The 16,340-nt window shown below is 37.1% G+C and overlaps 1 protein-coding gene and 1 non-coding gene across 7 annotated transcripts in view; one reads left to right on the top strand and one right to left on the bottom strand.

Moving 5' to 3' along the window:
- The window catches only part of DLG2 (discs large MAGUK scaffold protein 2), a 2,166,992-nt gene that overhangs the window by 113,207 nt on the left and 2,037,445 nt on the right, over nucleotides 1-16,340 (top strand). The gene's annotated exons all lie outside the window — the stretch shown is intronic.
- Nucleotides 5,153-5,259, bottom strand: LOC112441213 (U6 spliceosomal RNA). Its single transcript, XR_003029161.1, has one exon. It is a non-coding gene; the product is annotated as a U6 spliceosomal RNA (small nuclear RNA).

The following is a 16,340-nucleotide window of genomic DNA, read 5'->3' as shown; positions in this document are numbered from 1 at the left end:
GAATGGACTAGGTCAAAATTAGTGAGTTAAACGTGACTCTGACTTCTCCTTTTGTCTTTTATATTCCAACAATCAAATTATATTTCCTACCAACTCCAGTTATCTGACTACAGCCATACCATCCACCAAATTATTTTTAATATTGTCTTGACAGTCCACCTTATCACTCACAAATATAGATGATTCTATAGTTCCCAACTCTTAATTTTTACCTTAGCTCCCAGAAATCCTCCAAGTAATTCAAGAAGATGATAGATGTACCACGAAAGTATATTTTCTTGATTTATTTTCCTCCAACGAAATAATTCAAGAAGATTATTGGTGTACAGCAAAAGTATATATTTCCAGAGAGCTCAATATGAAACCTCTACCCAGTACGTAGGGGGAGTGACTCCTTCCTGAAACTCAGATACACTGAAACCAAGAGTGTACGAAAACAAAGGTAAGCAACAGAAAGAGACATTTTTAAAGAGACATTTTTAAAGATTTAAACATCTATTTAACAACTCTGTTTAAAACAAAACAGCTAATGCGTAGAGAAAACAAGTTGTAAAAATACATGAGGAATGGTGACTGTTTAGTATTCACTATTCCAAAAAGTGCTATAAGAATCTGTTAGAGGAATGATAACTGTTTGGTATTCAGTGTTCCAAAAAGTGCTGTAAGAATCTGTAAAGTACCTATACCCAGAGATGAAAGCACTTTCCACCAGGAAAGTTAGAGAAGATGTCAAAATATGAAAGTTGAATTGTATTGAAAAGTAAGGTAAAATAATAAAAGCATATTCAAAAATTTCCCCTATGTGATTTCATTCACAGATATTGCCAGTTGGCATATTCTCTGACTCTTTAAACCTAGATGTATCTGGGCTCTGTTTCACATCCACCAATGAGCTGTAAAAACTTTGTAAGATTATTTAACTACCAGGAGCCTTACATTTCTGCATTTGTTAACAGGGATACTAGTATCTATCTTACAAAGTTGATGTGAGGATTAAAGACAGTGTTTATAATGCATCTGGCACAGTGCCTAACAAACAAACAAACAAACACAGGAAATGATACCTATAATTATTATAGATTATATAAGAACAAGAAGGACATGAATAAATCTGAGTTTTACAAAATTACTCTGCAAGGGTCTGAAATATGTATTACAAGGGAGAAGGAACCAGTAGTTGGAAAAACACCCAGAAGGTGTTCAAGAGAAAACTAAATTGTTCAAAAGAAAGCTAGTGAATACTTCAGTTAAAGAAGAAACAATGAGGATGGGGAACAGAAGATGACCTTGAAAGATATTTAGAAAGGTAATTAATAGGACTTGGTAACTAATCAGATTTGGGGGATTTGGGAGATTGTTGGATAATTAAGAACAGCTGTTAGAAGTATCAATAGGTTAAATATAAGACATATCAAATAGGTGTTGTTATTTTTTTGAATAACAAAAAGATACTTCTAACGGCATGACGGCAAGACCAGTCTGGTGGAAGAAGTAAATGGTATGAGCCTAAAGAAAGGTGGGGTAGATCAAAATGGAGATTAAGACATGGAAGGAGCTATTAGAAAGTAGAAGTTTGTACCTTGCTGGTGATTAAATGGGGAGGCAAGAAGACATACTAGTGAAAGATAAGTGCTCATTGAAGATACTACCATTACATAAAAAGAACCCCAAAACTCATAGAGCTAATTAACTCTAAGGTTTCAACTGATAAGTTCATGTGACATAGTATTGGTTTGCTCACTATTGACATCCCAATTTGTCTCTTGAAGTACAAAATCTGGCTTGATTTTTAAAATCCATAATGTTTACCTTTTTTCTTTTGGTTCATATTAAAAACTCTATTTTTAATTTTTAAAATTTCTTTAGATTCAGAGGGTACATGTGCAGGTCTGTTATTTGGGTATATTGTATGACGTTGAGGTTTGGGCTTCTAATGATCCCATTGCTAATTGAACGTATTACCCAATAAGTAGTTTTTCAACACTTTCTCCCTTCCTTCCCTTTCCCCTTCTAGAATCCTCAGTGTTTATTTTTTCCCATCTTTTTGGCCATGTACACTCAATGTTTAGCTCCCACTTGTAAGTCAGAATATGCTGTGTTTTGTTTTCTCTTTCTGTGTTAATTCACTTAGAATAATGGCCTCCAGCTGCATCCATGTTGGTGCAAAGGTCATGATTTTGTTCTTTTTTATGGCTGTGTAGTATTCCATGGTGTATACGTACCACATTTACTTTGTCCAGTTTACTGTTGATGGGCAACTGGGTTGATTCCATGTTTTTGCTGTTGTGAATAGTGCTGCAGTAAATAAAATGAGTGCAGTAGTTTTTTTGGTAGAACAGTTTATTTTCCTTTTGGTATATTACCAGTAATGGGATTGCTGGGTCGAATGATAATTTCATTTTCAGTTCTTTGAGAAATCTCCACACTGCTTTCCAAGGGACTAAACTAATTTACATTCCCACCAATAGTGTATAAGCATTCCCTTTTTTCTGCAACCTCACCAACATCTGTTATTTTTTGACTTTTTATTAAAAAGTTGTTACTAAAGAAGTTGTGTTAGTATGACATGTATCACACTGAGCAAGAATAAACCTGGCTAGGAGACTGATTTATTAAATGATGGTTTTATCCATTTTTGACAGTGATAATAAAGTAGGCACTGTTTAACTCAAGATACGTTATCTATAAATATGGTTATATTATTTATAGAGAAAGGTCACAATATAATATTTATAGACACAGTATCCAAAGGCACTTAATTATTTGATGAAGATAGTCAAATATTAGTTTTTAAATATCTCAACCCTTGTTTTAGAATAAAAACGGTATGCATTCCACTCTACAGTTAACTTCAGCATAGTCACTTCAACTAAAGTACTTATCCATTGTGTTCTATCTACATCTTTGCTAAAGGAATGATGAGAACCCCTTAGTAGTGTGGCCAAGAAAATAATCTTTGCTTTGCACCAGGTTGGAGTTCTTTGTTATTGCTATTTTTTGAATCCCTTCATGCTAGTTCCACAGAAATCTTTCATTTGATGCCCTTTCTCCTGTGCTTATTGCTGTACCTGTTCTTTGGCAATGGACAGGGGAAAAGAGCCACTCCCTCAATGTAATCCACACTGAAAATGGATCTCCTATTATATAATATTATGATCCTTCCTGAGAAACACCATGGAACTGCAGTCAAATATTTTTGTTTTTCACATTGGTATGAACAATTAATACTTCATTTTGAAGCTTCAAAGGTTTACCAGCCTGGGCAACATAGTAAGACCCCATCTCTGCAAAAAACAAGAAATTAGCCAGGCTTGGTGGCACGTGCCTGTAGTCCTAATGCCTGTGGTCCTAGCTATTTGGGAGGCTGAGGCTGGAGGATCACTTGAGCCCAGGAGTTTGAGGCTGCAGTGAGCTATAATCCCACCACTGCACTTTAGCCTGGGCAACAGAGTGTCTCTAACCAGAAAAAAAAAAAAGAAACTTCAAACATTTACAGTGTGTTGGAAAATCCCTATTTGGTGTTTGAATAATTGAAACATTTAATCTTAATGAAGGATGAAGCCTCAGTGATAAATTTCCAAGACATGCATAGTCCCTTGTATTGCATTCTTGAAAGATATCATTTAGGTTCTGCTTGATTACTTGCAGTAATGGGATGCTCAGTCTCTGAGGCAACCCATTTTATTGTTAGATAGGTTCAGTTGTTAAAATGTTATAATCTCTGTTCTAAGAGAGATGCCATTGAATTCTTGAAGTTAATAACTCAAATCTATTGTCTTCTTACTGTTCTTAGGATTAAGACAATTTCTTTTTTTAATTTTATTATTATTATACTTTAAGTTTTAGGGTACATGTGCACAACATGCAGGTTTGTTACATGTGTATACATGTGCCATGTTGGTATGCTGCACCCATTAACTCGTCATTTAGCATTAGGTACATCTCCTAATGCTATCCCTCCCCTCTTCCCCCATCCCACAACAGGCCCCGGTGTGTGATGTTCCCCTTCCTGTGTCCATGTGTTCTCATTGTTCAATTCCCACCTATGAGTGAGAACATGCGGTGTTTGGTTTTTTGTCCTTGTGATAGTTTGCTGAGAATGATGGTTTCCAGCTTCATCCATGTCCCTACAAAGGACATGAACTCATCATTTTTTATGGCTGCATAGTATTCCATGGTGTATATGTGCCACATTTTCTTAATCCAGTCTATCATTGATGGACACTTGGGTAGGTTCCAAGCCTTTGCTATTGTGAATAGTGCCACAATAAACATATGTGTGCATGTGTCTTTATAGCAGCATGATTTATAATCCTTTGGGTGTATACCCAGTAATGGGATGGCTGGGTCAAATGGTATTTCTAGTTCTAGATCCCTGAGGAATCGCCACACTGACTTCCACAATGGTTGAACTAGTTTACAGTCCCACCAACAGGGTAAAAGTGTTCCTATTTCTCCACATCCTCTGCAGCACCTGTTGTTTCCTGACTTTTTAATGATCACCATTCTAACTGGTATGAGATGGTATCTCATTGTGGTTTTGATTTGCATTTCTCTGATGGCCAGTGATGATGAGCATTTTTCATGTGTTTTTTGGCTGAATAAATGTCTTCTTTTGAGAAGTGTCTGTTCATATCCTTTGCCGACTTTTTGATGGGGTTGTTTGTTTTTTTTTCTTGTAAATTTGTTTCAGTTCATTGTAGATTCTGGATATTAGCCCTTTGTCAGATGAGTAGGTTGCAAGAATTTTCTCCCATTCTGTAGGTTGCCTGTTCACTCTGATGGTAGTTTCTTTTGCTGTGCAGAAGCTCTTGAGTTTAATTAGATCCCATTTGTCAATTTTGTCTTTTGTTGCCATTGCTTTTGGTGTTTTGTACATGAAGTCCTTGCCCATGCCTAAGGATTAAGACATATTTCTTATCCTGGCCTATCAGTTCTTCCTGGTATGACTTCTGCCTACCTCTTTAGCCTCTCATATTGTATGATTCTTTTCTTAACCAATCACTTCTAGCCAGACTGGCCTTCTTTTAGTTTTTCTTTCTTTGTTTTACTCTTCTACAGAGCCTTTTCTTTTGCTTTCCTTCATCCTAGGTAGCTCTCTTCCTAATTTTCTTTCAGCTTTCACAAAACTAACCTGTTTTTTTTTTTGATTAAAAACATGGGGCACTCCATGAATTTGTGTGTCATCATTTTGTAGGGGCCCTGCTAATCTTCTCTGTATCATTCCAATTTTAGTATGTGTGCTGCTGAAGTGAGCACCGAACTAACCTTTGTCTTTTAGATCTCAGCACAATCATTTCTTCAATTAAGCATTCCATGATCTGCCTCATTAGATCAAATTCTCCAGTTATATGCATTCATAGTGTTCTGTACTTCTTTGTAGCTTATATCACAGTTGTGATTTTAATTCATCAGTGATTCATAGATTAATGTCTTTTTAACCTCTATCCCAGTATTTTCGTTCACTATGTATCATCAGCATTTATCACAGCACCTGACTCATGGCAGGTATGCAGTAAAGATTTGTTGAATAAAATGAATGAAAAATAATAATAGGTCTGCATTTTAGATACATCGGAGGATATCGGTTCTTCAATGTGACAATTCTTTAAAAAATGTTGAGACAGCTAGAACGTGTGTTTGTCTTTCACAAGAAAAGGCTATACATATCCTGTCCTTAGATTGTCTTTCCTCTGACAAACCAGAGCCCTCCACCGTCCTGGTTGCTTGCTCTCCTCTGCAAGCGTTCGGGTTAGTCAATGTGCCTTGTACTGTGTAGTAAGGCACTTACTTCTTAAAGTAATGCCCAACTTTTGAGAATTCCTTTAGGTTCCAAAAATCTATGTTAGAATAAGAAATAGCTTTTATGAGATTAGCCTCTAGAGTATGATTTTAAGCTTTTGGTTTATTTTACGTGCAGTAGTTTAATTTCCATATAGGTAATCTTTTGAAGAAAAACTCTTGGTTTCTGTTAGATTTATTTCTTTTCAGGACTCAGGTGTAGATAGGCATGGGATTCCTTGAACTGTGATTAAAAGAAATTTACTTCTGTAAGCCCTAAAACTCACTGTGAAATTTTTTGTGTAAGTGAAATCATGAGCTTCAAAATCAGTAATATGCAGTAAATATTTCTTGGGCAGCATTTCACAATAAAAACCCATATTCACTCTTGTGATTTGGAGGAAACAATGAAAGTTGCAGCATGTATAAATTAAAGACTGAAATAAACTATACTATTACTTTTTTATATGCTTCAACATCAACATATTCAATATATGTATATGTTGGTCATTGTTAGCCTTTCTCATCTAGATTAGATAACAAGTTAATAAATGTTTATTGCTTGTCTACTATCTGTCAGATGCTAAGCTTGGTGCTATTTTACTGTCTCGGAATAATAGCTTATTTTTCTGTTTATAAACTTAATACAATTTCAAAGTAGAACATTTGGAAAATACAAAGAACACAAATACTTTTACCCTCTACTGTTAACATTTTGGTATGTTTGTTTTTGTTTAATATTCATTTAATAACTATTGGGTGCATATAATTTGCCATCAATTGTTCTAGAAACTAGAGATATATCAGTTAACAAAATAGATGAAATTCTTGTTCTTATGGAGCTTACAACCTAGTGAGCAGAGATGTAAAATAAATAAAGTATTTAATAGGTCAGCTGGTAAGCACCACAAAAAATAAAACAGAGTAGGTGGATAAAGAACATACCTAAGGTAGAAAGGAAAGGCATTTCTAATAAAGTGACATTGATTAGAGAGCCAAATGACTTGAGAGAGGTATAGGGTTAATCAGGCAGAGGGAATAGCAAGTGCAAGGGCCTTGTGGCGGGAGTGTACATGGTGTAGATGGCATGTTGGAGAAACATCAAGCATGTCACTGTGGCTGCAGCAGAGTGAGCAAAGGAGGGATCTGACTTGTGTTTAAAAAGATCCTCTGTCAAGTTGGATAGAGAGTGACTTTGACGAGTTGACATAAGTAAGCTTCACATGATTGGTAATAACAAACTTCTCCGAGCTAAAGGAGGATGTTTGAACCCATTGCAAATAAGCTAAAAACCTTGAAAGAAGATTAGATGAATGGCTAACTAGAATAAACAGCATAGAGAAGACCTTAAATGACCTGATGGAGCTGAAAACCATGGCACGAGAACTACATGATGCATGCACAAGCTTCAGTAGCAATTTGATCAAGTGAAAGAAACGGTATAAGTGATTGAAGATCAAATGAATCAAATGAAGTGAGAAGAGAAGTTTAGAGAAAAAAGAGTGAAAAGAAATGAACAAAGCCTCCAATAACTATGGGACTACATGAAAAGACCAAATCTACGTCTGATTGGTGTGCTGGAAAGTGATGGGAGAACGGAACCAAGTTGGAAAACACTCTGCAGGATATTATCCAGGAGAACTTCCCAGACCTAGCAAGGAAGTCCAACATTCAAATTCAGGAAATACAGAGAACACCACAAAGATACTCCTTGAGAAGAGCAACTCCAAGACACATAATTGTCAGATTCACCAGAGTTGAAATGAAGGAAAAAATGTTAAGGGCAGCCAGAGAAGTCGGGTTACCTACAAAGGGAAGCCCATCAGACTAACAGCTGATCTCTCGGCAGAAACTCTGCAAGCCATAAGAGAGTGGGGTCCAATATTCAACTTTCTTAAAGAAAAGAATTTTCAGTCCAGAATTTCATATCCAGCCAAACTAAGCTTCATAAGTGAAGGAGAAATAAAATCCTTTACAGACAAGCAAATGCTGAGAGATTTTGTCACCACCAGGCCTGCCTTATAAGAGCTCCTGAAAGAGGCACTAAAAATGGAAAGCAACAACTGGTACCAGCCACTGCAAAAACATGCCAAATTGTAAAGCCCATTGATGCTAGGAAGAAACTGCATCAACTAACAAGCAAAATAACCAGCTAACATCATAATGACAGGATCAAATTCACACATAACTTTATTAACCTTAAATGTAAATGGGCTAAATGCCCCAATTAAAAGACAAAGACTGGCAAATTGGATAAAGAGTCAAGACCCATCAATGTGCTGTACTCAGGAGACCCATCTAACGTGCACACACACACATAGGCTTAAAATAAAGGGATGCAGGAAGATCTACCAACAAAATGGAAAACAAAAAAAGCAGGGGTTACAATCCTAGTCTGATAAAACAGACTTTAAACCAACAAAGATCAAAAGAGACAAGGCCATTACATAATGGTAAAGGGATCAATTCGACAAGAAGAGCTAACTATCCTAAATATATATGCACCCAATACAGGAGCACCCAGAATCATAAAGCAAGTCCTTAGAGATCTACAAAGAGACTTAGACTCCCACACAGTAATAGTTGGAGGCTTTAACACCCCACTGTCAACATTAGACAGATCATCGAGACAGGAAGTTAACAAGGATATCCAGGACTTGAACTCAGCTCTGCACCAAGCTGACCTAATAGACATCTACAGAACTCTCCACCCCAAATCAACAGAATATACATTCTTCTCAGCACCACATTGCACTTATTCCAAAATTAACCACATAGTTGGAAGTAAAGCACTCCTCAGCAAATGTAAAAGAACAGAAATTATAACAAACTGTCTCTCAGACCACAGTGCAATCACATTAGAACTCAGGATTAAGAAACTCACTCAAAAATCACACAACTAGGCAGAAACTGAACAACGTGCTCCTGAATGATTACTTGGTACATAACGAAATAAAAGCAGAAATAAAGATGTCCTTTGAAACCAATGAGAACAAAGACACAACATACCAGAATATCTGGGACACATTTAAAGCAGTGTGTAGAGGGAAATTTATAGCACTAAATGCCCACTAGAGAAAGTAGGAAAGATCTAAAATTGAAACCCTAACATCACAATTAAAAGAACTGGTGAAACAAGAGCAAACACGTTCAAAAGCTAGCAGAAACCAAGAAATAACTAAGATCAGAGCAGAACTGAAGGAGACAGAGATACAAAAAACCCTTCAAAAAATCAATGAATCCAGGAGCTGGCTTTTTGAAAAGATCAACAAAATAGATAGACCACTAGCCAGACTAATAAAGAAGAAAAGAGAGAAAAATCAAATAGACACAATAAAAAATGATAAAGGGGATATCACCACTGATCCCACAGAAATACAAACTACCATCAGAGAATACTATAAACACCTCTATGCAAATAAATTAGAAAATCTAGAAGAATTGGATAAATTCCTGGACACATACACCCTCCCAAGACTAAACCGGGAAGAAGTTAAATCCCTGAATAGACCAAAAACAGGTTCTGATATTGAAGCAATAATTAATAGCCTACCAACCAAAAAAAGTCCAGGACCAGATGGATTCACTGCTGGATTCTACCAGAGGTAAAAGGAGGAGCTAGTACCATTCCTTCTGAAACTATTCCAATCAATTGAAAAAGCGGGAATCCTCCCTAACTCATTTCATGAGGCCAGCATCGTTCTGATACCAAAGCCTGGCAGAGACGCAACAAAAAAAGATAATTTTAGACCAATATCCCTGATGAACATCAATGCAAAAATCCTCAATAAAATACTGGCAAACCAAATCCAGCAGCACATCAGAAATCTTATCCACCAGGATCAAGTCGGCTTCAGCTCTGGGATGCAAGGCTGGTTCAACATATGCAAATCAATAAATGTAATTCATCATATAAGCAGAACAAAGACAAAAACCACATAATTATCTCAATAAATGCAGAAAAGCCTTTGACAAAATTCAACAGCCCTTCATGCTAAGAACTCTCAATAAACTAGGTATTGATGGGACATATCTCAAAATAATAAGACCTCTTTATGACAAACCCACAGCCAATATCATACTAAATGGGCAAAAACTGGAAGCATTCTCTTTGAAAACTGGTGCAAGACAGGGATGCCCTCTCTCACCACTCCTATTCAACATAGTGTTGGAAGTTCTGGCCAGGGTAATCAGGCAGTAGAAAGAAATAAAGGGTATTCAATTAGGAAAAGAGGAAGTCAAATTGTTCCTGTTTGCAGATGACATGATTGTTTATTTAGAAAACCCCATTGTCTCAGCCCAAAATCTCCTTAACCTGATAAGCAAATTCAGCAAAGTCTCAGGATACAAAATCAATGTGCAAAAATCACAAGCATTCCTATACACCAATACACCAATAACAGACAAACAGAGAGCCAAATCATGAGTGAACTTCCATTCCCAATTGCTTCAAAGAGAATAAAATACCTAGGAATCCAACTTACAAGGGATGTGAAGGATCTCTTCAAGGAGAACTACAAAGCACTGCTCAATGAAATAAAAGAGGATGAAACAAATGGAAGAACATTCCATGCTCATGGATAGGAAGAATAAATATTGTGAAAATGGCCATACTGTCCAAGGTAATTAATAGATTCAATGCCATCCCCATCAAGCTACCAATGACTTTCTTCACAGAATTGGAAAAAACTACCTTAAAGTTCATATGGAATCAAAAAAGAGCCTGCATTGCCAAGACAATCCTAAGCCAAAAGAACAAAGCTGGATGCACCACGCTACCTGACTTCAAACTATACTACAAGGCTGCAGTAACCAAAACAGCATGGTACTGTTACCAAAACAGAGATATAGACCAATGGAACAGAACAGAGTCCTCAGAAATAATACCACACATCTACAACCATCTGATATTTGATAAACCTGACAAAAACAAGAAATGGGGAAAGGTTTCCCTATTTAATAAATGGTGCTGGGAAAACTGGCTAGCCATATGTAGAAAGCTGAAACTGGATCCCTTCCTTACACCTTATACAAAATTAATTCAAGATGGATTAAAGACTTAAATGTTAGACCTAAAACCATAAAAACCCTAGAAGAAAACCTAGGCAATACCATTCAGGACATAGGCATGGGCAAGGACTTCATGACTAAAACACCAAAAGCAATGGCAACAAAAGCCAAAATTGACAAATGGGATCTAATTAAACTAAAGAGCTTCTGCACAGCAAAAGAAACTACCATCAGAGTGAACAGGCAACCTACAGAATGGGAGAAAATTTTTGCAATCTACCCATCTGACAAAGGGCTAATATCTAGAATCTACAAAGAACTTAAACAAATTTACAAGGAAAAAATCAAACAACCCCCTCAAAAAGTGGGTGAAGTATATGAACAGACACTTCTCAAAAGAAGACATTTATGCAGCCAACAGACACATGACAAAATGCTCATCATCACAGTCCCCCCCCCCTCCTCCTCCTCCTCCTCCTCCTCCTCTTTCTTGAGACAGGGTCTCACTGTGTTGCCCAGGCTGGAGTACAGTGACATGATCATAGCTCACTGCAGCCTCAATCTCCAGGGCTCAAGTGATCCTCATGCCTCAGCCCCCTGAATAGCTGGGACTACAGGTGTGTGCCACCATGCCCAACTAATTTTTTGATTTTTAGTAGAAATAATATCTTGCTATGTTACCTGGCTCGGTCTTGAACTCCTGAACTCAATCTGTCCTCCCACCTTAGGCTCCCAAGGTGTTGGGATTACAGGCATGGGTCACCATTCCTGGTCTTTGTTTCTTTTCTTATAAAGCCACCAGTTCCACTCCCATGATAACCCATTAATCTATGAATAGGATTAATTCATTCATGAAGGGAGAACCTTCATTATCCAATCACCTTTTAAAAACCCTACTGTTCAATTCTGTCATATTGGAGATAAGTTTCAACTTACATTTTGGAGGGAACATTCAAACCATAGCACCCATCCTGGATACTTTGTGAATAGGTTATATGGGAAAGCAGGGAGACTGGTTAGAAGTCAACTGCAATGGAAAAGGAAAGAGAATATAGTGACTCAGATCAAAGAGTTGAGAAGTGGCTGGATACTAAATATATATTGTCATTAGAATTTGTCGATGGCTCAAAGTAGGGGAGTAAGAAAAGAAGTGTCAAGAAAAGTATTTTCCTTCAGTCTTTTAAAACTTAACCTTAAAAAGCTTGAATGCAAAAAAGTATAAAATATAATGGTACAGTGTAATTACTATACAGTGTAATAATTAATCACCTCTGTAGTTATCCCTAAAATATATAGTTTAGTTTGCTTGTTTATGAATGTTATATAAATTGAATAATACTTTATGTATTCTTTTGGTTCTTTCTTCTTCATACTGGAGTATGCTTATGAGTTTCTTCTATATTGTAGGGAATAGTGTTAGTTTGTTCATTTTTTATTGGTATATATCATTCTATTGCAGGATTATGCTGTAATGTATCCATTGTAGAGTGTGTAGACATTTGGGTTGTTTCCAGCCTTTGCTATTAAAATCAATGCTGCTATGAACATCTTTATATGTGTATCCAGGTACACATGAGTTTTTCTAGAGTATATTTCTTTTTTAAAAATTTTACTTTAACTTCTGGAATACATGTGCAGAACGTGCGGGTTTGTTACATAGGTATATGTGTGCCATGGTGGTTTGCTGCACCTATCAACCCATCATCTAGGTTTTAAGCCCCACATGCATTAGGTATTTGTCCTAATGCTCTCCCTCCCCTTGCCCCCAACCCCCCGACAGGCCTCAGTGTGTGATGTTCCCCTCCCTGTGTCCATGTGTTCTCATTGTTCAGCTCCAACTTATAAGTGAGAACATGCGGTGTTTGGTTTTCTCTTCCTATGTTAGTTTGCTGAGAATGATGGCTTCCACCTTCATCCATGTCCCTGCAAAGGACATGAACTCATTCTTTTTATGGCTGCATAGTGTTCCATGGTATATATGTGCCACATTTTTTTTCTTTTTATTATACTTGAGGTTCTGGGTTACATGTGCAGAACGTGCAGTTTTGTTACACAGGTATACACGTGTCATGGTGGTTTGCTGCACCCATCAACCCGTCACCTGCAGTAGGTATTTCTCCTAATGTTATCCCTCCCCTAGCCCACCACCCCACACAGGTCCTGGTGTGTGATGTTCCCCTCCCTGTCTCCATGTGTTCTCATTGTTCAACTCCCACTTATGAATGAAAACATGAGCTGTTTGGTTTTCTGATCTTGTGATAGTTTGCTGAGAATGATGGTTTCCAGCTTCATCCATGTCCCTGCAAAGGACATTAACTCATCCTTTTTTATGGCTGCATAGTATTCCATGGAGTATATGTGCCACATTTTCTTAATCCAGTCTATCATTGATGGACATTGGGGTTGGTTCCAAGTCTTTGCTATTGTGAATAATGCCACAATAAACATACGTGTACATGTGTCTTTATCGTAGAATGATTTATAATCCTTTGGGTATATGCCTAGTAATCAGATTGATGGGTCAAATGGTATTTCTAGTTCTAGATCCTTATAGAATTGCCACACTGTCTTCCACAATGGTTGAACTAATTTATACTCCCACCAACAATGTAAAAGAGTTCCTATTTTTCACAACCTCTCCAGCATCTGTTGTTTCCTGACTTTTTAACGATCACCATTCTGACTGGTGTGAGATGGTATCTAATTGTGGTTTTGATTTGCATTTCTCTAATGACCAGTGATGATGAGCATTTTTTCATATGTCTGTTGGCTACCTAAATGTCTTCTTTTGAGAAGTGTTTGTTCATATCCTTTGCCCATTTTTTGATGGGTTGTTTGCTTTTTTCTTATAAATTTGTTTAAGTTCTTTGTAGATTCTGGGTATTAGCCCTTTGTCAGATGGATAGATTGCAAAAATTTTCTCCCATTCTGTAGGTTGCCTGTTCACTCTGATGATAGTTTCTTTTGCTGTGCAGAAGCTCTTTAGTTTAATTAGATCCCGTTTGTCAACTTTGACTTTTGTTGCCATTGCTTTTGGTGTTTTAGACATGAAGCCTTTGCCCATGCCTTTGTCCTGAATGGTATTTCACAGGTTTTCTTCTAGGATTTTTATGGTCCTAGGTCTTATGTTTAAGTCTTTGGTCCATGTTGAGTTGATTTTTGTATAAGGTGTAAGGAAGGGGTCCAGTTTCAGTTTTCTGCATATGGCTAGCCAGTTTTCCCAGCACCATTTATTAAATAGGGAATCTTTTCCCCATTGCTTGTTTTTGTCGGATTTGTCAAAGATCAGGTGGTGGTAGATGTGTGTTGTTATTTCTGAGGCCTCTGTTCTATTCCATTGATTTATATATATGTTTTGGTACCAGTACCATGCTGTTTTGTTTACTGTAGACTTGTAGTAAAGGTTGAAGTCAGGTAGTGTGATGCCTCCAGCTTTGTTCTTCCTGCCAAGGATTGTCTTGGCTATGGGAGCTCTTTTATGGTTTCATATGAAATTTAAAGTATTTTTTTCCAATTCTGTGAAGAAAGTCAGTGGTAGCTTGATGGGGATAGCATGGAATCCATAAATTACTTTGGGCAGTAATGCCATTTGCACGATATTGATTCTTCCTATCCATGAGCGTGGAATGTTTTTGCATTTGTTTGTGTCCTCTCTTATTTCCTTGAGCAGTGGTTTGTAGTTCTCCTTGAAGAGGTCCTTCACATCTCTTATAAGTTGTATTCCTAGATACTGTAGTCTCTTAGTAGCAATTGTGATGGGAGTTCACTCATAATTTGGCTCTCTGTTTGTCTGTTATTGGTGTAGAGGAATGCTTGTGATTTTACACATTGATTTTGTAACTTTAGACTTTGCTGAAGTTGCTTATTAACTTAGGGAGATTTTGGGCTGAGACGATGGGGTTTTCTAGATATACAATCATGTCATCTGCAAAGGGAGACAATTTGACTTCCTCTCTTCCTATTTGAATACACTTTGTTTCTTTCACCTGCCTGATTGCCCTGGCCAGAATTCCAACACTATGTTGAATAGGAGTGGTGAGAGAGGGCATCCTTGTCTTGTGCCAGTTTTCAAAGGGAATGCTTCTAGCTTTTGCCCATTCAGTGTGATATTTGCTATGGGTTCATCATAAATAGCTCTTATTATATTGAGATATGTTCCATTGATACCTAGTTTATTGAGAGATTTAAGCATGAAAGGCTGTTGAATTTTGTCAGAGGCCTTTTCTGCATCTATGGAGATAATCATGTGTTTTTTGTTCTTGGTTCTGTTTATGTGATGGATTACGTTTATTGATTTGCATATGTTGAACTAGCCTTTCATCCCAGGGATGAAGCTGACGTGATCATGGTGGATAGGCTGTTTGTTGTGCTGCTGGATTTGGTTTGCCAGTATTTTATTGAGGATTTTCACGTCAATGTTCATCAGGGATATTGGTCTAAAATTATCTTTTTTTTGTTGTGTCTCTGCCAGGCTTTGGTATCAGGATGATGCTGGCCTCATGAAATGAGTTAGGGAGGATTCCCTCTTTTTCAATTGATCGGTATAGTTTCAGAAGGAATGGTACCAGTTCCTCTTTGTAGCTCTGGTTGAATCTGGCTGCAAATCCATCTGGTCCTGGACTTTTTTTGGTTGGTACGCTATTAATTATTGTTTCAATTTCAGAACCTATTATTGGTCTATTCAGAGATTAAACTTCTTCCTGGTTTAGTCCTGGGGGGGTGTATTTGTCCATGAATTTATCCATTTCTTCTAGATTTTCTAGTTTATTTGCATAGAAGTGTTTATAGTATTCTCTGATGGTAGTTTGTATTTCTGTGGGATCAGTGGTGATATCCCCTTTATCATTTTTTATTGCGTCTATTTGATTCTTCTCTCTTTCCTTCTTTATTAGTTTTGCTAGTAGTCTATTTTGTTGATCTTTTAAAAAAACCAGCTCCAGGATTCATTAATTTTTGGAAGGGGTTTTTTGTTTCTCTACTTCCTACAGTTCTGCTCTGATCTTAGTTGTTTCTTGCCTTCTGCTAGCTTTTGAATTTGTTTGCTCTTGCTTCTCTAGTTCTTTTAATTGTGATGTTTTAATTTTGATGTGTTGATTTTAGATCTCTTCAGCTTTCTCTTGTGGGCATTTAGTGCTATAAATTTCCCTCTACACACTGCTTTAAATGTGTCCCAGAGATTCTGGTACATGGTGTCCTTGTTCTCATTGGTTTCAAAGACCATCTTTATTTCTTAATTTCATTATTTACCCAGTAGTCATTCTGGAGCAGGTTGTTCAGTTTCCATGTAGTTGTGCAGATTTGAGCCAGTTTAGGATTAATTAGAACTTAATCCTGAGTTCTAATTTGATTGCACTGTGGTCTGAGAGACAGTTTGTTGTGATTCCTGTTTGTTTACATTTCCTGAGGAGTGTTTTAACTTCCAATTATGTGGTCAATTTTAAAATAAGTGCGATGTGGTGCTGAGAAGAATGTATATTCTGTTGATTTGGGGTGGGGAGTTCTGTAGATGTCTATTAGGTCCGCTTGGTGCAGAGGTGTGTTCAAGTCCT

This window comes from Pan paniscus, chromosome 9 (genome assembly GCF_029289425.2).
Source record: "Pan paniscus chromosome 9, NHGRI_mPanPan1-v2.0_pri, whole genome shotgun sequence".
NCBI lineage: Eukaryota > Metazoa > Chordata > Mammalia > Primates > Hominidae > Pan > Pan paniscus.
This window is presented reverse-complemented; position numbering and strand designations above follow the sequence as displayed.